This window comes from Brachycentrus maculatus, unplaced genomic scaffold, assembly GCF_059751285.1.
Source record: "Brachycentrus maculatus isolate JH-2025_06_01 unplaced genomic scaffold, ASM5975128v1 h1tg000332l, whole genome shotgun sequence".
Taxonomy (NCBI): domain Eukaryota; kingdom Metazoa; phylum Arthropoda; class Insecta; order Trichoptera; family Brachycentridae; genus Brachycentrus; species Brachycentrus maculatus.
Genome location: NW_028281081.1, coordinates 89,096 through 115,929, shown reverse-complemented (window position 1 = coordinate 115,929; position 26,834 = coordinate 89,096). Strand labels below are relative to the sequence as shown.

At 30.6% G+C, this 26,834-nt stretch overlaps 1 protein-coding gene across 1 annotated transcript in view; it reads left to right on the top strand.

Moving 5' to 3' along the window:
* The window catches only part of LOC148304113 (leucine-rich repeats and immunoglobulin-like domains protein 1), a gene marked incomplete at its 3' end in the record, with an annotated part of 617,685 nt that overhangs the window by 501,761 nt on the left and 89,090 nt on the right, over positions 1–26,834 (top strand). Inside the window, exon 6 of the mRNA XM_088268824.1 lies at positions 13,308–13,355. The remainder of the gene's footprint in view (positions 1–13,307; positions 13,356–26,834) is intronic.

Sequence of the window (26,834 nt, the reverse complement as noted above, 5' to 3'; positions counted from 1 at the left end):
TACACAATCACTCACACACACACACACACACACACACACACACACACACACACACACTCACTCACACACAGACACACACACACACACACACACACACACACACACACATCACACACACACTCACACACACATACACAATCACTCACACACACACACACACACACACACACACACACACACACACACACACACTCACACACACACTCACACACACATACACAATCACTCACACACACACACACACACACACACACACACACACACACACACTCACTCACACACAGACACACACACACACACACACACACACACACACACACACTCACACACACACTCACACACACATACACAATCACTCACACACACACACACACACACACACACACACACACACACACACACACACACACTCACACACACACTCACACACACATACACAATCACTCACACACACACACACACACACACACACACACACACACACACACACACATACACAATCTCACACACACACACACACTCACACACTCACACACGCACACACACATATACACACATACACATACACACACATACACACACAAACTCACATATATATACCAATTTTTGTTGTTTCAAAATGGAAAAACTTTTATTTTTTCATGTAATGGTTTTCTAGGATTTCTACGTTATTGCTGTTACATGTGTGATTCATTAAAATAATATTCCATATTCTAACAAATAATAAAAAAATGTAAAATAAAAATAATTAAATAAAAATATGAAACAAATCTGCCCCTACTCATTCAACGTCCGAAGGGCATAACTATACAATTTGGACTAAGCTTCATATATGGTTTTAAATGGTAATGCGGAATACATTGAAACACGTGTTCCAATTAATTTAATGCGAAAATTATTTTTACGTAGTAAAACTTCAATAAAAAATTTATAGATACCACACAGCGACTGCCGAATATATATTATTTAAATCAATATGATAACCCTTATATTTTTATATTGATGTTATTAATTAGGGAAATCACAAACAATGTAAAAACTCTGGAAAAATTTGTTTTTAAATATTATTTTTTGACATCTCATCAAAGATGAAGAAGAATATGGAAGTCTGGGCATTTACGGGGCTGACGACCGTCATAGGCTAGTTTAAGTGATCACTTTACACATGTGTAACATTCACCAATTCTACCCATTATTATTGACAACCACACTACTCAAATTCTTGGAAGTTCTGTATATATGAACCAATTTAGAAACCTTGTTCTTGAATCACTAGAACTTCACTAGAGACATCCATTGGTGAGATGTAAAGAAGCTTTTTACTAAGCAGAAACTCTTATATTAATATATTATTATTATATTTGTTTTAATACTATATGAGATCACTTATTATATTTAAAAATCGTATGTAAACACAGTATAATTACAAATAATTCGTTTAATATTAAATAACAGAATAAAAGCTGTTAAAAAGTATCAAAATTTGGAGCACGATTGGATTAAATGTAATAATTTTCAGGTTTTTCATATGAAAGCCAACATAATTAATTCCACGTACTTACGGTATCCATTAAATCATCTATCAGTGTTCAAGGATCATTTATTTTACTAATCAGTATTAATTAGAGCTTTATACAACCTGCTAAAGCTCCATTCGACGTGAATGCCTATATAATTACTTTACGCTACATGAGAATTTTATTAATTATAAATAATACATATCGAGCTTTGTAACCGTCTTATTTTCATTAAATAATTGGAGAAAACGTTCCTTTGATCTGAAATTGATAAAAAATAAAATTCTTAAATATTTTTAGTTTTCCAAAAAAATATGTTAAATAAGGGTGGTCTGAGCCGAATATGTAAGGTACATCCTTTTCATATGATTTTTTGCTTATTGATTATGGATTTAGTTTTTATTAAATACTTTGATAATCCAATGGTGACTCAATCAACAAATCTGATTTTCTAGGCAAATGAATTGCGTTTATATCATGCAGTGCCCGATGCACCATTGGGGTGCAGATAAGGGTTTGAAGAAGATTTTTTTAATATAAAATACTTTAAGCTATAATTAGCTTAGCCATGTACTCCGCATGCCTCCCGAGAGCCTTAATCAAGCTTGCCCATTTTACAAGGCATCAGATTTGCGCCGCCCAAGACAACCACTGCTGATAATTCGTCGACTGTTCTCGTCAGAACTTCGGGACACAGACCTAGCTTGGGAGGATGCAAGGGAGCTGGCAGCCGTCAAAAAAGCCTGAAGACAGTTTGTGAACTCAATATGCTTTACATAGGTAGCGGATATGGTTTAATATATAAATGAGTTTTAGAATGGGAAAACACAGTGTTAATGACACAAATATTTATAATTATTATATTTATTTAAAAGATGTGCGAGTATATTTAATTATAATAAAATTTATTACTCTTGTAAGCCTTGTAATACTAAGACTTCCGTATTATCCTTCATCTATGTTGAGTTATCAATAAAAATTGTGAACACAAAAAGCTTTTGAAACGATGTCCGAAGTTCCATTTCAAATTCCGATTCATCATATCTGTAATGACATTAACTGGTTTATTAATATTCATCCCCTCCGCTGGTGATACAATTTTACGAGCATGATGCGTGCCGTTGATTGACTTACCCCTAAACCAGCCCGCAAACGTAACAATATTGATTTCGCACAAATCCACCCTTACAACCCTAAAAGGTTTCCCCTGTTTCGTTATCAAATGAGATGTCAATACCAATTAATTACAATTTAGTATTTCGTATGCGATTCTGGATATTAACCTTCCGACACACTCTTCATACAATCATCATACATTTTTAAACCCTCTTCTACATTAAGCCCTACATACTTAAATTTTCGTATGGTTTTTGGCAAGTAGTATGGAGTCTTCTATACTTATTTATTGATGAAAATGCCATAACTAGGTGAAACAATTGTCACAATATTAATTTTTGTGTTTTTTACTAAAATATAACTTAGTAGACTCAAAAATTCCGTGTTTGATTTAAAAATTAATGCATAATTTTTCTATGATTATTTATCTTCCGATTCATAATTTTTTCAATGCTTTCTTTATTTTGGAGACAGTGCTTGTCTTGCACTTTAAATGCTGATCCAAGGTACCCGTGTTTCTTATGCACATGTAGGCTTTCTATCCAATGCAGTTGGTCACTTAATTCCAATATTGATGTCAATTGGCAGGAATCGAACCCCGACGCCAGTTCCGAGTCGACCAACTACGCAACTACGCCTGCCCAAACTGTGTTTTTCAAATTGCGTCGCAATCCAATAAATTTTCTATTTGTATTTTTGAACGATTTTTATACGGCCAGCGGGCAAACGATTTCAGTTTCATGAATAGAAAAATCAAATCCCATTTTTTTTCAGCCGATACTTTTTTTTATCTAATAAAGGAATGGGTAAAAAATGATCAAGGATTAATTTAATGAATATTGTAAAATAGTTAATTTTGTTAATTTTTTGTGTATATTAATAAGGTTAAAATGGTTAAAATAAAATAAAATGATGCAAAAAGAACTCCACCGACAAGACATAGAAGGTGGCTTGGTGGGTCTCTGCATTTTTATTTTAAATATGTTTAGAATTGTTCTTTAAATAAATGTATTCAATTTAGGTTAATAAATTAAAAAATCAAATAAAAAATCTATGTATTTTTTTGTTCTTAATTTAAAGAGGTAATTATCAACCTAAATAACGAATGATATAATATACCAAAAATATGATTTAAAAAAAGCCTTATTGATTAATAAACGTTACCAATTCCATCAAAATCAGAGTTGATACAATTTATTAAAAAAAAATTGATTTCCTGTTGCTGATAATTTGTGGCATATTTTATAAATATTATAAAACACAAAGTTTGTATTTAACCACTTTTATTTTTGGTTGTATTCTTGCAACCGGTTTTGACAAATGCGTTGTCTACTTTAGGGGTGGATAAGTTTCTACTTATCCATCTCGGAAGAACATAGAAGGGTTTCGTAAACTAGGGTTTTCCGAAACCGGCTTGAATGATAGTACCAAAAATAAAAGTGGTTGAAAACAATGTTTATGTTATTATACAAAGTAATCACAAAGTTACTTATATTATTCTCGATAAAATAAAATAAAATGACAAAAAAATTATATTATTTATATTTCAATCACTAACTTTGTGATTTTACATTTTATAATCAAAATATAACTTTGTTTTAAAATCACTATAAATATTTTATTATAACTAAATTATAATGTCTACCGGTTTCGAAGCTAACCGCTTCTTTATTTGATAAAGAAGGTGTTAGCTTCGAAACCGGTAGACATTATAATTAAAATGTATTAATATTAATGATTCAGCATTTCATTGCTCACATCACAGGCTCTATTTAAAAATGAATTTTGGTAGGATCTGGTATGCATTTAAGGGATTTTTGGGTCCGCCTCCGTAGTGTAATGGTCAGCACGCTCGGCTACCGTTCTGGAGGTCCCGGGTTCGATTCCCAAGGGGGGTGAAATAAATATAAGTAATTTTTTCACTGTCACATTTATTCAATATTACCCTGGACTGGTACTTGAAGCGGAGGGCTGATCACCTTTCCTTCATGTGTAAACGATCAAGATAACACTGCGTTTATATGACGCAGTGCCCTATGCACCATAGGGGTGCGAATAAGGGTTTTATTATTATAGTCTGTTCTACCGTCCGAAGGTTTTTAAAGATACGTCGTGATTTTATAACAGTACGTTTTTTTTAAACAATTTTATGTGAATAGTCTCTCTTTTTTGACATTCGAAATTAACTGTCCGCTTTATTTTCAATTGAATATTTAATCAGGCTACAAAGTTAAACGACAGTTTGTTTACCCAAAGACCTCAGCCCTAAGTGCAGGTTAAGTTTGAGAATTGAACCCCGCTGAGGCTCTAAGGGTAGTGTTTATATATTCAAATCATTCCTTATGGGGTGTTAATTAGTTTGGGTGTATTGCTTGAACGATGAGATATTTATGTTTAAAACGGTATTGTCACATCGCAAACCGGAAACTTTGGTAATCTGTTTAAAATATAATTTGGAGGTAGAAAGCTTATTTATCGAAAGCTTTGCAAGTACATTGTTAAATTAAATATTTTTTATGAATTAAAATATTCATGGTAGTTATTTCAAAATCTTAATTCTTCACCGATTAGTTTGAAATCTTCACGCAATATAATAAGCTCGTATTTGTTTTTATGCGTATGTATCAGGTATTTGGATAGGCGAAGATTGTGACAAAGACAGGCCTTATATTCTCTCTGGCTACCCCTGCGGAGAAGTGACGTGCTGGTTGGTTAATTTTAGTTATTATTTGTTTACATCGGTCAGAATTATTTTAAAGGCCTGTTTAGACAGGCCGTCTTACATTTGAAAAATTAAATTAAAATCGTCCGCCTCCGTAGTGTAATGGTCAGCATGCTCGCCTACCGTTCTGGAGGTCCCGGGTTCGATTCCCAGGGGGGTTTAATAAATATAAGTGATTTTTTCACTATAATATTTATTCAATATTACACTGGACTGGTACCTGAAGTGGAGGGCTGATCACCTTTCCTTCATGTGTAATCGATCGAGATAACACTGCGTTTATATGAAGCAGTGCCCTATGCACCATTGGGGTGCGGTCAGGGATTTATTATATTATAGTTACCATTTGACAATCGTGTTTTTAGGGGTTGAAATCGAGATCTACCGATACTTCCCTTCGGGCTCATTTAACTGCCAATCAATCTTTAGGCCTTATTGTTGTGTCATCACCCTTCCTGAAGATGATTGCCGGATACCGTTGACTTTAAATGGGATATCATATTTCACGCATCAAGTAAAATATTATAAAGGAAATTATACTATTTATTCAAATTTATTGTGACACGTGTTTCGATGAATGAAGCATCATAACCAAAAACTGTATAATTATGCTGAATGCATCGAATCACGTGAAAATTACTTTGTCTGTGACACAATCTTCAAAGTCAACTGTTGAAAACATGAAGCCAGCATCGAAAATTCGACCCTCCGTAATTCCGACGTAGGATTATCAAGGAAAATTCGACTGCTCTTACTATATCAATGTATTTTTCATTTTTCATTTGAACCCTTATCCGCTCCATATTGGTGCATATGGCACTGCATCAAATAACGCAGTGTCATTTTGATCGTTAGCACACGAAGGAGAAAGGTGATCAGCTCTCCACTTCAGGTACCAATCCAGGATAATATTGTATAAATATTAGAGTAAAAAAATCACTTTTATTTATTTAACCCCCCCCCCCCTTGGGAATCGAACACGGGACCTCCAGTACGGCAGCCTAGCATGCAGGCCATTACACTTCGGAGGCGGACAAATATTAATGTTTAATATATATTAATGTATATAATTAGTTCAACTAAGTAAGGATGGTCGTTAGATGAATGAGTTACTCCCCTATTTGGAAATTGGTAATTTTCACAAATATTTTGAATTTGTTCAAATACTTAGTATATTGAAAACATTGTTTACTTTGTGGTTTGGTAATATAACACTCTCCTTAACATTCATCGGTCATTTTGTGTAATACCACTTTAAAAAACACTTCTTACTTCATGACTACTGGTTTCACAATAATCGTAATATCATCTGGTCAATGAATTTACCAATCATCTTATATCTAAAGACCGTGATTTTAATTAATGAAAAGTGATGTCCAAATACTTGTTTATAAATCTGGATTTTCCCCACTTAAGAGTTTTTTTCTCAATCCAACGCATAAGGCTCTTATGAACTCATGCACAGTGTCATGAGATTACTTATATATGTAGGAGTTGCAAAAATTTGAGTAGTGTGGTTGTCAATCTTGGGTAGAATCGTGAATGTTGCATCTGTGTAGAGTGCTTACTTAACCAGGCCATAATACCTTTAAATACCCAGACTTCCATGTTCTTTTTCATCTTTGTTGAGATGTAAAAAAAACATGTAATTTGTGCATACAGGCAATCGCGTAGTAAAACTCACATACTAGGGGAGAAAACAGTTTTTCACGATTTACATTAGTTTCATGTTATTTTTAAGTTCTTGAATTTTCGGATAATTTATTGGAATTGCTTTTCTGTATTCTTACACGAAAATTCTCTTCCCTAGAGCGATTTACAAAGCTTCTATGTGTTATATGAAAGCGAAAGCGTTGAATAAAGGTCCTCGTCTAAAAAGTGCCCTAATCTTAATTGTCTCCAGTTTCTGAGTAAAAATCACGTCCCTTCAATTTGCATGAATTAAAACGACCCCGAATATCGTCAGCGGCGATGCTCCTGCCCCTAATTTAAGGCTGATGATATGTTCCTGGGAAGCTTGCAAACCGTTTGATAATTCACCCGTATTGTAATTGATTATTCCGTTTACATTTCGGTAAAAGTGCGGGTCACTTTCGGATGGGTCATTCGGCTAATTTCGTTAGCGTTATTTAGGTCATGCGCGGGCACGAAATGACAACCCTTTTAGATGTTTATCCTAATTTTGTTATTGTTTGACAATCAGTACCTGAAACCTTTTCAATGACGCTGATTTTTTTAAGAATAAGAGCGTACTTTGTCTTTTAAGGGTTCACCATTTTTATCTCAATTTGTTCACAAGACTGAGTTAAGCATTTTGTATAAAATAAAGGGAAAACGTATAAAATTTAATACTAATATATTTTTAGCTTTTCCACTTTATTTTTATTGGTGGATATTATAAATCTATTAAATTTCATACTGATTACATAAATGAATCATATGATTTTCCAAAATTCATCGCTATTTTTGTCTATGTTCTCACTAATTAAAGTTCCGGCCCTCAACCCCCATCTCAAGTTGTTACTTCTGTCACTACTTGAATGATTTTCGCTCGTAGTTTTTGTAATCACCTGTCAATTAAAACATGTGTGGTTTTCGAAACTAATCGTGTGAAATGAAATAAAACAATTGTTTTTAATAAACTTTTGGGTAAATACATACATAATGACATTTATTTTAAATAATATACTTTAGGGTACAAACATACATTTTGATAAGAAATAATTACATTATAATAAATGAGTTATGTATAGAAATGTTTGCTTATATGGGGATTTAATCTCCCTGTTAGATCCGGATAGGTTAATTAAAACATAAACATTCTACAACATATTTGTATCGGGTTGTGGTCCCGTGGTTAGTATCGCAGACTCTTGAGTCAGAGTTATTCGGTTCGAACTCACTCTACCACAATTTGATACCTAATCTAATAATGAGCCACTTAGGCTCACAGAAATAGTATAAAATTGAAGTATTTTTGTAAAAAAATATATAAAAATTTAGTTATTATACAGACCTGAATGATGGTAGTTTAACTTCTGAAATATGTAGTCTACAATAAAACTCAAGTGGTAAAAAATAAGTGTTTTCTTAAATCATTGTAACATGTCTTACCACAAAGTTAATGCCAAAACAATAAATAAAATATTTTTGTAAATGATAAAAACAAATATTTCTGTTTTAAAAATAAAAAAATATATATAAAACAATATACTTAAAGCGTGTTTAGACTGTTGAGTTGACAGTAGACGCGTGATTACGAAAGTGACTTAGTGGATTTTCTATTTTCCCCACATAATTTCTTTCCTATGTGCGGTATTAAATGTTAAGCTTTAGTGAGTTGATGCCTGAAAAACGTTTAATATTAAATGTAAGCTTAATATGTTTCTTCAGATGAAAACGGTTTAATTAATATTTTATATTTTGTAAATATTTTAATGAATCTTTCAGAAACAAATTACGCAATTTAAGGTCCTTTCACATTTTTTATACTGGTTTTAAAACGGTTAATATCATATATTTTTCCTACCAACAATTTCTTCTAAACTGTGATATAATTAAGTTTTTTTTCTTTTTGGAAGAAAGATCAACGCCGTAAGGGATAAGATATTTTCGCTTGAACGTTTAAAAATATTTGATTTTATTTTAATATATATTGCCTAACGTTCACAGAGTATATTATCTTTTTTTATACATTTTCTCTATTAAAATAATTTACTTACCAACCATCATATCGTTTCCCCGTAGGGGTAGGCAGAGAGAATAGAACGACACACCAATAAGTCTTAACAAACAATTTTCGCCCCTTCCACATTCATGCATATCCTCATACACACATATCGATTAATGGCGATTTTTATGGCCCACACTTGTTATCCTTCCTGGTCCCAAAACGGATTAAAATAAAACAAGTTATTAGCTTGACGACACAAAAATCCACTTAATTATCTATAATTCTCGTATAAGCAAGGTAAATAATAAAAATAAAAATAAAAACTCGTCGATAATATATTATCATACGGTGTTTGATAATAAATCAAAATGCAATACATTCTTATTTTTAATCTTCTGGCTAAAAAAAGAAATCCTTTAACCACTCTCATTAATTCCTCTCCTTTCTTTTTCCTTCCTGCAAAATCTATTTTTTATACCATACCCTTACCCTTTTTCTCCCTTCCTCACACACATACACTCCCACTCTTTTTTCTCTTTTTTTTATCTCTTAATGTTTTAATAGTTATTATAACATAAATGTGGAATTGTTAAATTGGATTTATTTTTATTAATGTTACTTTTTTATAAATGTTATGTAATGTTTATTATTGTTCATGTAACTATTTTTTTATTATATACTTTTTTAAATGTAAAGCTGTACGATTCCCGAACAAATCAAATAAATAAATAAGAATACGTGTCGCAATATGTTTTAATAAAAAGTGATATTTATCAAGTAAGAATTAAATCAAACTAAAAAATTAAATTCCTCTCCTACAATTTCCTTTACTCATTAAAGAATTCGTTTGACGTTTGCGAAATTATTTCCTTTCAATGGATCAAAAGGCAAATAGTAATTTTACAGCAAATTTCATCGAATTTCAGATAAAGCTGGAAATTCGTTTTCATGGTAGTTTGCTTTGCACTGTAGCCTTTTCATTCGGAATCAAAGATCACTCTCGAGATGTGAACCTTTCAAGGGGAGCGCTGGAGCCTCCTTTTGGAAACATGAAAGAAGTGTCACGTGGTGCCAAGATCTGATCTGCACTCATCCCCTATTAGAGCTTTCAGCCTCCAGGATTATTCTTAGGGCAGTTTCTTTTCTAGCGTTTAAGATAAAAACTCTTTTCATTATTTTAACCGAACATCTTTTATGATAAAGCAAACAGTTGCTACAAAAAAATATTTAAAAAAAATCATTCATTTTATGCTTGGCGGTTATTTTGTTTAATTCTGTGACAATTCGCTCACTCCTTTCAACAACGTCATATTATCAAAAATCGAAAATTTTCATTTTCATTTCATTTCATTCAAAAAATGTTCTATATCCTAGCAAAAGCGGCATATTTTTAACTTTTTATTTACCCGCTACAGGGCAGAAAGTGTTGTTTTTGCATTTTGAAGAAAAGGTATTGTTTATTTATTTTAAATAAACAATAGCTTTTCTTAAAAATGCAAAAATATTTTTAATAATGGAAACAAATTAGTTTTCAAATGGAGAATAAACATTCACTCTTTACCTTAAAAGATCTGTTGCACAGTAAAAAGATCAATAAGTGGCTTGATATTTATTTTCAATACATTTTATTATATTTTTAAACTATAAAAACGATATCCTGAAAAATCGAGTTTTTTATACAAAACGTTGTTGAAAGGAGTGTGTGAATTGTTCCGCCTTGTAAGGGCATTTTCAAACAAATGTGTAGATTAAAGTACAAGACTTCTTTCAGGATGTCTTTATATGGCTATATTATTCTAGGTACTTAAGAAAAAAATCTTTTTATTTAATATATTTTCTTAATATATTTAATAAAACTAACTACTTATTTTATGTGGTATTTCAAGTATTTTACGTTCAAATTTTTTATGTTTAAATATTTTATGAATCATTTTTTAAAGGATTAAAGTTTATACGTATTTATTACTCATTATACCTGAACTTTACAGGCATACGAATTCAAGCCTGAAATATGAAATGTTTAGGAGAACTAAATGTCCATGATACTTTTTTTAAAGTTTCCACTCGTTTACGAGTTGTTTTAAAATCTAACATACATAATACATTGTAATTACAATAAATAAAGGAAATTAAGAAGGACATATAAGAGGAGATATAGATAGAATCAATAAAACAACAATATAAATCATTTACTGACATTAAGTAAAATATAAAACATAACTTTTCGATCAGTAATAGGAGTTACATCCATCTGTTTTCAAAACTTCCTTATTTCGAAAATTCATTTTAATCTCAACATAGATTCATAAATTTATTTACCACACTTTGAGTGTGTCCAAATACTTGTTCACAAAATCTGGATTATCTCCAATTACAGGAGTTATTTTCATATTATTTTTTGACATCTCATCAAAGATGAAGAAGAATATGGAAGTCTGGGCATTTACGGGGCGGACGACCGTCATAGGCTGGTTTAAGTGATCACTTTACATAAGTGTAACATTCACCAATTCTACCCATTACTGACAACCACACCACTCAAATTCTTGGAAGTTCTAGTTCTAGTAAATGCCCAGACTTAGTCAATCTTCTTCATCTTTGATGAGATGTCAAAAAAATATCATAAATTTATTGATCAGCGAAAATGAATATATTTATACTAGCACATGGCTTGCGACATGTCGTTGTTTTGTTAAGTGATTACTTCAAAAACAGTATTTTTTTAATTTTCTTCAGATTTATTTTCCCCTGTAGCTATTTCCATGTTTGTACAAAGTAAATTTAAAATGGTTATGCACTGAAAGCATGCCGCGAACAAGACTTGTTAGTGGTGATCCGGGTAATGTTTCCGAGATAGAGCACGTTGCGCCGGTAGCCGCAATTCCCGAGCAGCGGTGTTCAGCCAATTGCAGACCAATCTACTACAAGGCGCACTGCTTGCTTTCCACTTCAACTAATTAATATTTTCTGTATACGTTCTGAACGTGAAATCGTGAATTTGCCGCCGTTATAAATATTATACTTAGTGAAACAAGATCATTTTAATTATATTTAGTTCTATTCCACTGGCTATCGCGTCAATAGCAAGATATTTATAATTTTTTAAAGGGTGTTTTTTATTTGATGTTGGGCTCAGAATAAATTGTTCATTATACAGACTGAAAATAATGCTTGCTGTGTAATTGTGATACTTCATTATCTAAAGATTATGGAAGTCTGGACATTTACAGAGCTTACGACCTCTCATAGGCTGGTTCAAGTAGTCAACTTAAAACATTCGTTTGATAATTCCCTAACAAGGCGAAACAATTGTCATAGTATGAATTTTTATCTGTTTTTGTTAATAAAATACAAATTAATAGACTCAAAAAATCTGTGTTTGATTTAAAATTAATATATAAACTTAAAACACGTTTGACATTCACCATTCTACCCATTATTCACAACCATACTGATTAAATTTCGAATGCTATATTTATACACATTTCGAAAGATCTTATGTTTGCTTTTTCTTTGCAATACCTATGGGTTAAAATTGACAAGTTTTTATCAGCAGAAACCTTCATGAAATATATTTTTACATATTATTTTATTCCATTTTTTTCATCGTCAATTTTGAAATATGATTAAAAATATCTTCATTTAAATTACTCCTAAGTGAAATGAATTCTAGAATTTGTTGAAAAAAATATACACACTTAAAATATTGTGAACCAATATTTTTTTCAAAAAAATTATGACGGTTTGTACTTATACCATATAATATGTATATTTATATATTTTTCAATTTTAGATGGCACATTTTTCCAATTACGTTGCGACTATCCCCGCAAACGACTGATATAAAAAAGTATTAAATATTGAAAATATTGTTAAATAATTTATTTAATGAATTTTATTTAATATATTTTAATTAAAATGCATCAATTGAAGCATCATTTATTTCATCGAGATTTTATTTTTCAGAAAATTTTCCTTTCACCGTTTTTCAATAAAACATTACATTAAAATAGTCTATGCTGAATATTGAAAATAAAATTATTTAAAATAAATTTCATTTTACTCCTAATTAAGTAATTTGGCATAATTCATGGGAGGAACCTTTTATTGCTGTTTTTGTGAATTTATTACAGTAATGGCGCACTTCGAGTACCCTTAAACTTTCTCTCAAAAGAAATTACGACCTTCAGGATTGGAGGGATGAATAATATAGCTGTATTTATTTATTTATTTTGTATATTTAAGTAATTATTTATTTAATACTTTCTCTTTTTTTCAGAATTTCGAAACCAGCTTATCTGGAAGACATAAACACAGCTCTTTAAGGGTAAGCTTGTTTGGAAATAAATTAATGTTTTTATTTTTAATTTAATGATTTTAAATTTAAAATCCATTTATTATAAATAAAACAGTTGTTTTTACCACTTAATTGTTACATTGTATTTTTGAAATATAACACTCAAGTGGTAAGAATCAAGTTTTTATTTATAATTTAATTATGTCTTAAGGAAAGTCAATGACGAAACAAAAAATAACATTAATTTAACTTGGTAAATACTACAAATCTTTTGTGACACGTGTTTCGATGCATTTCGGATTATGTATTTCTCAACTAAAATTTTGTTAAACATTCATTTTTAACCTCCCTGGGAGTCGTACCCTGGACCTTCATCACAAGGTTCAAATACGATTACCACTATTCTTAACACCATAAAATAATTTTAATTAATGTTTTACTTAGTAAATACCACTATTTCTTAAAATCTACTGTGACACGTGTTTCGATGCATTCCGCATCATTTTCAAACACCTGATGTGAAATGCATCGAAACATGTGGCACAGTAGATTTGAAGAAATAGTGGTATTTACTAAGTAAAACGTTAATTAAAAATGGATATATTTTACCACAAAGTGACTGCCGAATCAATTAATGAAACCATAAATTATCATTGAATTCATCATATGAAAATAGTCTTTATAGAAATGATCTTTACACAAATGTTAAGAATGGTGTATAAACAATTTTTCACGTAACACATTTTCAACCCTAATTTTGTCCTCGTTAATCCTTTAAACTTCCCGAACACCTTACGTTAAATTCCTCCCCCAGTTATTGAATAATCGCTCGAAACAATTGCCCTAAAACGGTTCACGGTAAATCGAGGCGACAATGATTTTTGAAGGAGTTTGCTGATCATTGAAGATATCTGTAATTTCATCCCCTCGAACAATCACAACCCTTTCTTCGGTTCTATTTTCCAAACTTGATTTTCCTCTCCAACCGTTTGGAATGGTCGAGATTGGTCAATTATCTGGCTGAGTTCTTATTTCTTGACTTGATAAGGGATTCCTATTTTAACAAAGTATATTTCGATTTCAAAGAGGCAATTTATGCAGTAACGAAATATTACTATTTTCAAAAAAAATTAAACACTTGTTATAGTACCACTTAATGAGTTTTATTTCATTACACACGACTGGTTTCGAGAACTAACAAATGTTTAGGTGAAAAGTAAAACTAACGAGCAAAAATTTGTAGTTAATAGTATTGCCTTACATTTTGACATATTTAACTCGTTTTTTTACGTCATCATCGCACCAAATGAGCGATATGTGAATGTGTATTAGGACATACTTGTGGATAGTGAATTGTTTTGGATAATACGGCTGTCCAAACTTAAAACACAGTAAGGGACAATTTTTTGTAGTTCGTTCTTTTTGCATATTTGGACTAAGTAGAATCTACTTAGTCCAAAAATGCAATAAAAACATACAGTGAAACCGGTTAGATTGAACACCACTAGTGCACTGAAAAAAACGTTCAATGTAAGGAGGTGTTCAATTATAGAAAAAAAAAGTTATGCTAATACAAGTAATTTTTTTATTAAATTTAAATGAAAATATTTATTGTCACTTTGAGAAAAAAATTTCAATTGTCATTTGTTTTACGTTTTCCACTTGGTACTTGCACAACTGATGGCGGACAGAGTTTAAAGTCTGTGAAAGACCTTTGACTACAATAAAAATGTCCCTTACTGTGTTTTGAGTTTGGACAGCCGAATAGTTTCCTCTTATAAAAAATTACGAACAATAACTTGTTAGATTCGTTTGAGCTTACGTCACGAGACGTCGATCCGGATATCTCGAAAACAAAGGAAAAACACTCACAAGGCAATATTAGTTTTGGGCAAGGGTCGTGAGGGCAAATAAATAAGGCAACACAACTCGAAACCCGGACGTAATCGGTGGCCAGAAATCGATGTATTATTATTTGAACAAAAAGTATCGGAATTATCAACAAACAATGACGAACAGGAAGCGAAGGGAACAAATAAATTATTTGGTTTGGAGGCTCGCTGGACCGTGATGTTTATTCGATTATTCGATTATCCGGATAAAAGATCATATTTCATCGTAAGGTAGAGGAAACAGCTATGACTGTGATGTAATGCAAGGAAAAACATTTGTAATAAAATCTGATTTTTCAGACTTTTATATTTTTTTGGACGAGATTTTTGATGCGGGTTATTTTTTTTTACCATCACGCCGCTTCCCCGCAGGGGTAGGCAGAGAGAATAGAGCGCCACACCACTCTGTCCTTGCAAACATTCTTCGCCTTTTCCACGTTCATGCATCTCCTCATACATACCCGCCGATTGTTACGACTCCTAACCTGACCACTTTCAAGTATTTGGCATACCTGATCGTGCCATGTTTTTCTCGGTCTTCCTCTGCTTCTTTTCCCATTAACATTCGCCTCATAAATCCATTTTACCGTTCTTTCCTCACTCAAAACTCACCTGTTATCAAAGAAATGACAATTAAAGTTTATTCTCTCTTCGTTATCACTTAAACCAGCGTATGACGGTCGTCAGCCCCGTAAATGCCCAGACTTCCATATTCTTCTTCATCTTTGGTGAGGTGTCAAAAATAATATAAAAGATTTAGTTTTATATTACGTATAGTACACCATATATTTTTTCAAGTCGTTTGTTGTATTTAATTTTACAAATATGTCATCTGTAAATAAAGAGCTGGCAGTACACAATGGAGTTCTGGTTCCAACCCTTATGTATGGAAGCGAAGCATGGAGTTGGCAAAAGAAGGATGAAAGCAGACTGAATGCAGTCGAAATGCGATCCCTCAGACGAATGTGTGGCAAAACGACGTTTGATAGATGTTCGAATGATGAAATAAGGAAAGAATGTAAGGCTGAGATAAGCATTATCGATAAAATTAAGAAAGGTGTGTTGAGATGGTTTGGACATGTGGAGCGTATGAGTGAAGAAAGAACGGTTAAACAAATTTATGGAGCGAATGTAGTTAGAAAAAGAAGCAGAGGACGACCGAGGAAAACTTGGCACAATCAGGTATGTCAAATACTTGAAAGCGGCCGGGTCAGGAGTCGTAATAATCGTCGGGTATCTATGAGGAGATGCATGAATGTAGAAGAGGCAAAGAATTTTTGCAAAGACAGAGTGGTGTGGCGTTCGATTCTCTCTGCCTACCCCTGCGGGGAAGCGGCGTGATGGTTAGTTAGTTAGTTAGTTAAATAAAGAGCTTATGATGAAATATATAATATATACTTTGTTTGAAAATATTTCCTCCTGAACCCTTTTAATCTTTGATTAAAGTATCGTATACAACCGATGATTACCGAAAAGAGCGTGTGTACTCGTTTTCAGCTAATGTAAATACACGTATTACCTGTATATGAATATTCGAAATAACCACATTTTCGTGTTTTCATCATACAACATGCTAGGGGCTGTTCCTACATATTCATGTATTAACAACCCTTACTAGGGATAATTACCCTTTTTTAACATTTCATGTTGAATTTCGGTCTAATTACCATATTATGACGTCTTTAACGGCGTCCAATTCTGTAATTTAAACATCAAATATTCATTGTACTTAATATTCATTTTGTATCAAATTTTAATCGATAATATCCCATTCATTTTGAATTATGATTCGTGATAAGATATTACGAAATACAGTATGGATACACCTTTGGCATTTAAATTGAACCAAAATTTCAATAATTAACTACATCGCTTATCTTAACTTTCACCATCCACATTATTTATTGATTTGGCGTTTAATTTGTAGAACTCCATTTTAATTTACATATTAATTTTTAAATCAAACACAGATTTTTTGAGTCTACTAAGATGTATTTTATTAACAAAAACACATAATAAATTAATGTTGTGACAATCGTTTCGCTTCGTTGTGGCATTTCCAAACGAATGTCTATTAATTTGACAATGAATATTATTTTTTAATGTTTTTTTGTTAATAAACACTCCATACTTTTATATCTACCTACTAGTATTATTTTCAAAATATTATAACATAAAAATTTACCTGCAAATTTTCTGATTACCTTATAATACTCTTTATAAATCCAATACACCTAAATATCGTATTGAAAACGTTATACTATACATCTTTCAAACATTGTGTATATATATATATATATATATATATATATATATATATATTATATATATATATATATATATATATATATATATATATATATATATATATATATATATATATATATATATATATATATATATATATACATATATATATTATATATATATATATATATATATATATATATATATATGTATATATATATATATATATACATATATATATATATATATATATATATATATATATATATATATATATATATATATACATATATATATATATATATATATATATATATATATATATATATACATATATATATATATATATATATATATATATATATATATATATATATATATATATATATATATATATATATATATATATATATATATATATATATATATATATATATATATATATAAATATATATATTATATATATATATATATATATATATATATATATATATATATATATATATATATATATATATATATATATAAATATATATATATATATATATATATATATATATATATATATATATATATATATATATATATATATATATATATATATATATATATATATATATATATATATATATATATATATATATAAATATATGTATATATATATATATATATATAAATATATATATATATATATATATAAGTGGAATTCAATCCAATAACCGTGTTTTATTTTGGATATATTTATTAGCCAACAATTCAATATGGTATTCTACCAACTGCAGTTACAATGAACAAAAATTCATATTAAATTACGCAAATAGTAATAGATATATATATATATATATATATATATATATATATATATATATATATATATAATATATATATATATATATATATGTATATAAATATATATATATATATATGTATATATATATATATATATATATATATATATATATATATATATATATATATATATATATATATATATATATATATATATATATATATATAAATATATATATAAGTGGAATTCAATCCAATAACCTTGTTTTATTTAGGATATATTTAATAGCCAACAATTCAATATGGAATTCTACCAACCGTATGCAGTTACAATAAACAAAAATTCATATTAAATTACGCAAATAGTAATAGAAAAAATGTACAGGCCATTTTTGGGTTTATTAATGTAAAAACAATTTGGTAGATTCTAGAATGACAGTTGTTTTTTATTTACATCAACAGGAACAAAGATGTACAGTTTGTATTATGCAGTTGTATTTTGCAGATATTCTTATCAACACCTGTCGATAAGAATATCTGCAGTTCTTTAAATTAGTCGTATTTTCATGAATAAACTCAAGAGTGGATAGTGAAATTTGACCAGTGTGGTTGTCAATCATGGGTAAATATTACACGTGTAAAAAGTGATCATTTAAATCAGCCTATCACAGGTCGCAAGCCCTGTAATTGTAAACATTTCCATATTCTACTTCATCTTTGTCGAGATATCACTAAGAAAATGTTTTTAATCTTCTTTCAAAACGTGTAATAATTCGCAAATTCAACCAAAATACTTAAATTTTGTTTGTTATATTTATGTTTAAAATAAATAAAATATCTTGCTTATAGTATGTGGATCTGTACCCAGTATTTGTGAACAAAGATTTGAACACACGTAATACATTATTATCAATTAAATGATTCAAGGTTATCGACAGTTCGGTGTGACGTATCAATCTATGTACTTACTCCATGGGTCCGCAAAGTGTGGCTCGGGAGCCGCATGCGGCCCTTTGACTTTTTAAGTGCGGCTTCGGCATAAATATCTGCAGGAAGGCTCTTCGACTCTTAGGCCTTACGTATTTATGCGATCAACCTTTTTCGTTTTTCAAAATCGTCTTATTGACGAGAACCTGTAAACGTGCTGAAAATAATGACATACAAACCTGACTTGATCAATCTTTCAAAGGAGATGCGAGGATATTATTCGTGTTATCGGTGGCGTTCAAATGAATACCTTACTCTCAAAAGATTTATCAGTGAATAAAATCCTTATAAAGTGTGAAATAAATTTTATCGAATGTTCCCGTCATTTTATTTAATTTAATAATTTATTTATTTGTCCGCCTCCGTAGTGTAATGGTCAGCATGCTCGCCTACCGTTCTGGAGGTCCCGGGTTCGATTCCCAGGGGGGTTTAATAAATATAAGTGATTTTTTCACTCTAATATTTATTCAATATTACACTGGACTGGTACCTGAAGTGGAGGGCTGATCACCTTTCCTTCATGTGTAATCGATCGAGATAACACTGCGTTTATATGAAGCAGTGCCCTATGCACCATTGGGGTGCGGTAAGGGATTTATTATTATTTATTATTATTTATTTAAACATATTACATATATAAGTCACATATATAATATCCCCCATGGGTAAATTCCATTACTCATTTTGGGACATGGGATTATGGTTAACAAGACTGAAAAACAGATAAGAAAGTAAGAAACAAGGAAATACAGTGCAAAATGTAAAATATAAAGTAATAAAGGTACAGTTTATAGGCATATAAAAAAGGTTAGAAGCATGTTTAAAGGAAAGAAATGAGAAAATGAAACTAATCACTAACACAAATATCTTTCCATAAAGTATTTTTTCAGTTCATTCATTTTAGATCCTCGACTGGGTTAATTTTAGTATAAGCAATACATTTACTGTATGGACTTTACTCCAAACATAGTTAAGGTCTTAAATTATAAAAAAGGTGTACTTGAATAGACTGAACAGATTTGGCTATCAAGATTTTTTTAATTGTTGTATACCACTGACCTACGCACATGCTGGTTTATTCCCACGATCAATCAAAAATATCTTAACAAGTTTTCCCGACAATTCTGAAACCGAAAATGAAATTATTTCATCATATAGATGAAACTGAGAATATGTTATAATGACCAAGCTGGGTGGGAATATTATATCACCGGCATGCGGTGTATCGCAGGGGTCGGACCTGGGTCCCTCGTAAACTGTAGTACTAGGGCCGTTGTTCTTCACACATAATTTCTTATTCACGAGTGTGAATAATGAACGAAAGTTAGCTCAATATGTGCGTAAGGTTCTAAACTTTGAGATTGATATGGGGGACAAATGGATTCTGCTTAATTTTATAGCACTATATTCATGTCTACCTTACTAAGTAACTATCCCGCCGCTTCACCACAAGAGTGGGCAGAAAGAATAAAACGCCACACCAATCTGTCTTTGCAAGCAATCACCTCTTTCACATTCATGCATTTCCTCACACATACATATATATCTTCTTTACATATATATCTTCTTCTTTAGCCCTCGTCCTTTACTGCTGGATATAGGCCTCTTCCGTATTCTTCTATTTTATGTATTAAATATTTAATCAAACACTGATTTTTAGAGTCAGTTGTTTGTTTTTTATTGTTAACAAAACACATTTAAAAAAAACACATAAAAATAAATTTTGTGACAATAGTTTCGCCTAGTTATGGCATTTTCAAACGGATGTGAAGATTAAATAGACTGACGGTCCATATATAGCTATACAATTCTCGGTACTCCGGTAATAGTTTTAACATAGTAGTATTTTACAAAAATGGAGCCATATAAATTATCTATTTTTTTAGGATATATTCGTTTTAAAATATAAAATTCTCTTCAACCAAGAAATTTTTGTAAAAAATTTCAATCTAAAACATGTTTACATTAATAAACTCAATAATTGCTTTTTTACAAGTCTTTTATCTTTACATTAAAATACTCAAAAAAAAGTTTTGAATACTTTTGAAAACTCAATTTTCATCCTTCATTATACTTCATTCATTAGCATTATTTTAACTGTCCGTTTAAATTTTACATTTCACAAACCTAGTAGTTTCGCCCTCATCTCTGTACACATTCCCTATTCCCTTTGTTCGCCACATTGGAGGCTGCTTATGAATTATGTATGATGTGCACATAGTGAATTAGCCCCCCACCCCTGACCTCAGTACACATAGTATTTTCATTATACATACACTCTACCACTGGTCATACAACTCCTGCTTTGAGAAGCTCCGCGATCTTACGAGAATTCCTAAATTACGGTCTTGTGCTTTAAAATATGCTCCTTGAATTTCTGCTTAAAAATCCCTCCCACACCGATTTAAGGGTAGAGAAGCAAACACAGTAAAATTCAAACTTATTCAGTTTAATTTACTACTATTTTAACCCTAAATTACAGAACATTCATGAAATTTACGACGGACATCCAATTTTTTGGGAGTATTGAGGTATTACATGTAATGAATGTAGTGACAACTAGCATATATCATATTTTTATATCTTTATTTTATTACCGATATTTGATGCTCGCATTTCATATAAAATTCTCATTTAATATGCTGCACTTATTTCTAAATGTTTTAAGTAGACGTTTTTGGTAAAATGTGATTTTTTTAGTATTTTTTTTGCCAAGCCTACATTCGTTTAAAAGTGAGTGTTAGTTGGTTTTATTTTTAGCTTTTTATTATTTAAGTTATTTTTATCGTCGTACATTTTAGAGTGTCCCGTATTAAGGATAAAATTTAAGGATAAGGGTAGTCCCGTTTTTAAGGGTGATTAATTCAGCCCGCGTGTAATGTAATAAATATAAAAAGAAAATCGAAAAAATCATTTTGTCATCATACATGTAGAAGAATATGGAAGTCTGGGTAAGTGATCACGTGCAACATTCACCATTCCACCTATGATTGACAACCACACTACTCAAGTTTTTGGAACTCCTATATTTATTGATCAATCTTGTGACACAGTACATATGAGTTTACAACAGCCATCTATGTTGGATTGAGAAAATCTTTTATTTTTTACCCTTTTATCTGAATGCTAGATCCGAACCCCGGATTATTTTTATATATTAAAAAAAATATATATTATGAACAATACTTTAAAACTTTAAGCATACATTTTGATGACATTAGACCTATCCATATGGGGGTGCATACTATAAATCAAAGCTTTTCGGCTCAAACTTTAACTGTTCCGAGACCAGATGCAACTGCATCGTAACAGGTCACATATTATCAGATCCGATCTTCCCGCGCTAATGCGGCTCCAAACTACCCGTGGCTCTATTTATACTTGCAGTTTCTCCCCCCCCCCCTCCTACCTTGTACCCCACTTTCCCCCCCTTCCCCAACTAGCGAGTCAGATAGCGGATAAGCCGCTCCTAGTTTGCCGAGAAAAGTAACGAAAGTTTCCATCCAGATAAAAAATACTGTGCAGAATCACAGGATGTAATGAACATACGCTGATCGCAACTGAAAACTTTTCAGTGATATAAACTGAAACTTTTCAGCTACTACAGATTTAACTAGCGGAACATCTCGAGTTTAGAAAAAAAACTTAAATATGTTTTTTTCTACAACATTTTGAGTGTATCCAAATACTTGTTCACAAAATCTGGATTATCTCCAATTAATGGAGTTATTTTCATATTATGTTTGAAATTCAAACTTATTATGTTACAATTATGTAAACCATTTATTGTAATGTTTCTCATACATTCTAAAGGGAAATATTGCATCGCTATTATAATGCAACGGTTTCTAGCTATAAAGGATTTTACAGTCACTTTTATGGGGGAAAGCATTCATTGTTTTATTATTAGGTAACGGCTATAGGCAGCCTTCGTTTCAAATCGTTATATAATACATTGTTTGAAAATGGGTTAAACTATGCAAACATTTTCAAATTTTTATAATGTTTTATACCATTTTTATACATGTTATGTTACATAATATTTTTAATATTGCATTTAAAATGAACATTTTTAGTTTTTTATATGATTTATTACCACGTTTATAGTTGTCTTCTTCTTCATCTTCTTCTGTTTGTAGATCCTAAGGATCTGTTTGTGCCTCCGCTTGTCGCTCTTGGGATGTTGACTCTTAGCTATCTTTCCATCTTTTTGGAGGTCTGCGTCCTTCAGGGTTTCCTTGAAGGGCGATACGTGAAAGTCTGTCTTCTGACATTTATTCTGTTTAAAGATGTAATGTAATATTAAAACGTTGGGCATATGTTCAACACTGCTAATCTTAAGAACAACATGCCCAATTTACTTCAGTTTTATATTTTTCCTTGTTTGTAAGCGCGTTTCTGTATATTTTGGAATCGGTTGGCGGCGTTTTAATCTAGATATAAAAAATATCGTTGCTCTGGAAGCAATGGACAAAATGTAACCAAATTTTAGTAATATGTTAGTCTACCCCTAATATAGTTTAATTGGATCTAATAAGTGTCATTTTTATCTAGTTATTATTAAAAATATATAGATTTTAAAGTATTTTTCATATGTAGCGCAATCACACATAAAAATGTTTTTTAGAGAAAAAAATATATAAAAAAATTAGTTAACACTTTATAAAACAAAACACCATATATTTTGAGTTTGTTAAATTTTGAAATAAAATATACTGGTCCATTATGTGTTCAGCGAAATAACTAACCATCACTTCTTCGTTAGGGTAGGCAGGGAGAATAGAACACCACACCACTCTATCTTTGCAAACATTCTTCGCCTATTCCACGTTCATGCATCTCCTCATACATTCCCTCCGATTATTACGGCTTCTAACAATTATCAGTTTAAATTTATGTTTTACTTGGTGAAAACCACTATTTCTACAAATCTATTGTGATACTGGTTTCAATGCATTCCGCGTCATTTTCAAACACCGTATGGTGTTACCAAGAAAATTACATAGTGGTATTTACCAAGTAAAACTTAAATAAAAATCGCTAGATTTTACTATTAAATAACTCTCGAATCAATTCATGAAAAAATGTACCCACACTTTGAGCAAACAAGCTTTTTTTGCTTGGGTTAACAGTAATAAAGTTTTTTTTAAATATTTTTTCAGCTCGCATTATGAAATTTCAGCGAAACAATACTGCCCTTAATTTCGCCTGTTTTTGATTTAATTTTCCTAACGCGTGCAAATTTTTGATAAACGGCTTTTTAAATACATAATTTTAATCTCGCTTTCGTCGTACATATAAAGCGTTGCGAGATAAAACAAACGACAATGCCAGACGAGAGACATACATTCGGACGAAGTGGCGACCAGGTGACATTTTTACCAGGCGAACATAACGCGGAAAGAGGTACGTGAAACGTCCGGAGAATGCAAATGTCATGGACGCCGTAGTGTTGTACTGATTTACGATGTTTACACTTTTTATGGCACCTTCCCTCGTCGGACTATAAACTAGAACTGTTTTGCCCGAAGCGCCTTCGCTGTAATGAATCGCACTACACTACATGTATTCTGGTGTTTTTTTAACCTTCATTAATGGCGCTAATATCGATGGTTAACGGTCGTTATATTGTGTAACCCTTTCTCGTCCTAATCGACTTCGGAACATTTTTGGTGTGTTCAAATCTAATATATCGCTCGCTCCTTTCAACAAACGTCATATATCAAAAATCGACAATTTTTAGTTGTGCATGTTTTCTATATTCCCAGAAAATGTACTATATCCCAGCAAAAGCGGCACATTTTTAACTTGATATTTCCCCGCTACAGGGCAGAAAGTGGTGTTTTTACATTTTGAAGAAAATGTATTGTTTAATTATTTTTTTAAATGTACTAAATATTTTTCAAATGGAGAAAAAATGATTTAACCTAAAAAGGTCTGTTGCACAGTGAAAAGTTCAATGAGTGGCTTGATATTTATTTTTAATACATTTTATTGTATTCTTAAACTTTAAAAACGATCTCCTGAAAAATAAAGTTTTTTCGATATATGACGTTGTTGAAATTGTGAGGATATATGCGTGTATGTATAATATTTGTATTATTAATGTATATATATATATATATATATATATATATATATATATATATATATATATATATATATATATATATATATATATATATATATATATATATATATATATATATATATATATACTAAAAAAACTAAAATAAAGTAACCATCACGCCGCTTCCCCGCGAGAGAATAGAGCGCCAGACCACTCTGTCCTTGCAAACATTCTTCGCCTCTTCCACGTTCATGTCCCACATGTCCAAACCATCTCAACACACCTTTCTTAATTTTATCGATAGTGCTTATCTCAGCTTTGTCTTCCTTCCTTTTTTTTTACTATTCGTACATCTATCATACATCGTTTTGTCGCACATTCTTCTGAGAGATCGCATTTCGACTGCATTCAGTCTACTTTCATCCTTCTTTTGCCAACTCCATGTTTCACTTCCATACATTAGAGTTGGAACCAGGACTCCGTTGTGCACTGCATATATATATATATATATATATATATATATATATATATATATATATATATATATATATATATATATATATATATATATATATATATATATATATATATATATATATATATATATATATATATATATATATATATATATATATAGATTTTTTTTTAAATTTCGTTTTTATATGATATTACTAACGTTGTCATTTATTTTTTATATTTCTTGTTTCATTTTTTTCATTACTGTTTTTTTTTCTCCTTCTATCTCCTCTTATATATTTTTCATTATAATTACAATGTTTGTAAAACCTAAAACATACCCTAGATTTAAAAAAACCCATGTCAATAAAACTAAGGAGTGGGTTTTTTTATGTTTTGACATATCAATATATATGAAAAAGAAGAATCTAGTAACTTTTTCACTTATGGAATATTACAAATTCGGTATTAAAATGAAATGAAATACATTACGAATGTTTTTAAAAATGGTGCTGATATTACTTAAAAGTTTACACTCAACTCAAATCAATCATAGATACTGTCACGAACTCGCACATGAAGAGAAGTATGAATTATAGTCATATACATATGAAGTCAAAAATTCTAAGATCTTTCATTTTTTGAATTTACGTATGATATGAGCTGTATTTTACGCTTGAATTACAAAACCTTGACATCCAATTATAGGAAATTATAGATTCTTTTTTTTATAAGGTAAACTTTAAACAAAAATATTTTCCATGCTAAAATTAAAACGGAAAATTCTAAATCATTTTATAAGCTCGCTGAAAAGCAAATTAATTTTAAACTTTGGGATTCTAATCATTAAACAATTTAAATTTAATTCCTGAACCATAAATAACGCAATTCAGACCTAACTATTGGTGGTAAATTAAATTAATTCGTAAGTACTTCCTTAATGGGATTTAAAATTATAATTTTACAGGAAGAAAATATATTTAAGCTTTTTCCAGCGAAAAATTAAATACCGAAAAAACGAATTATTACCCTTCATAAATTAAACCTGCAGTTGATGTTTTAATTCAT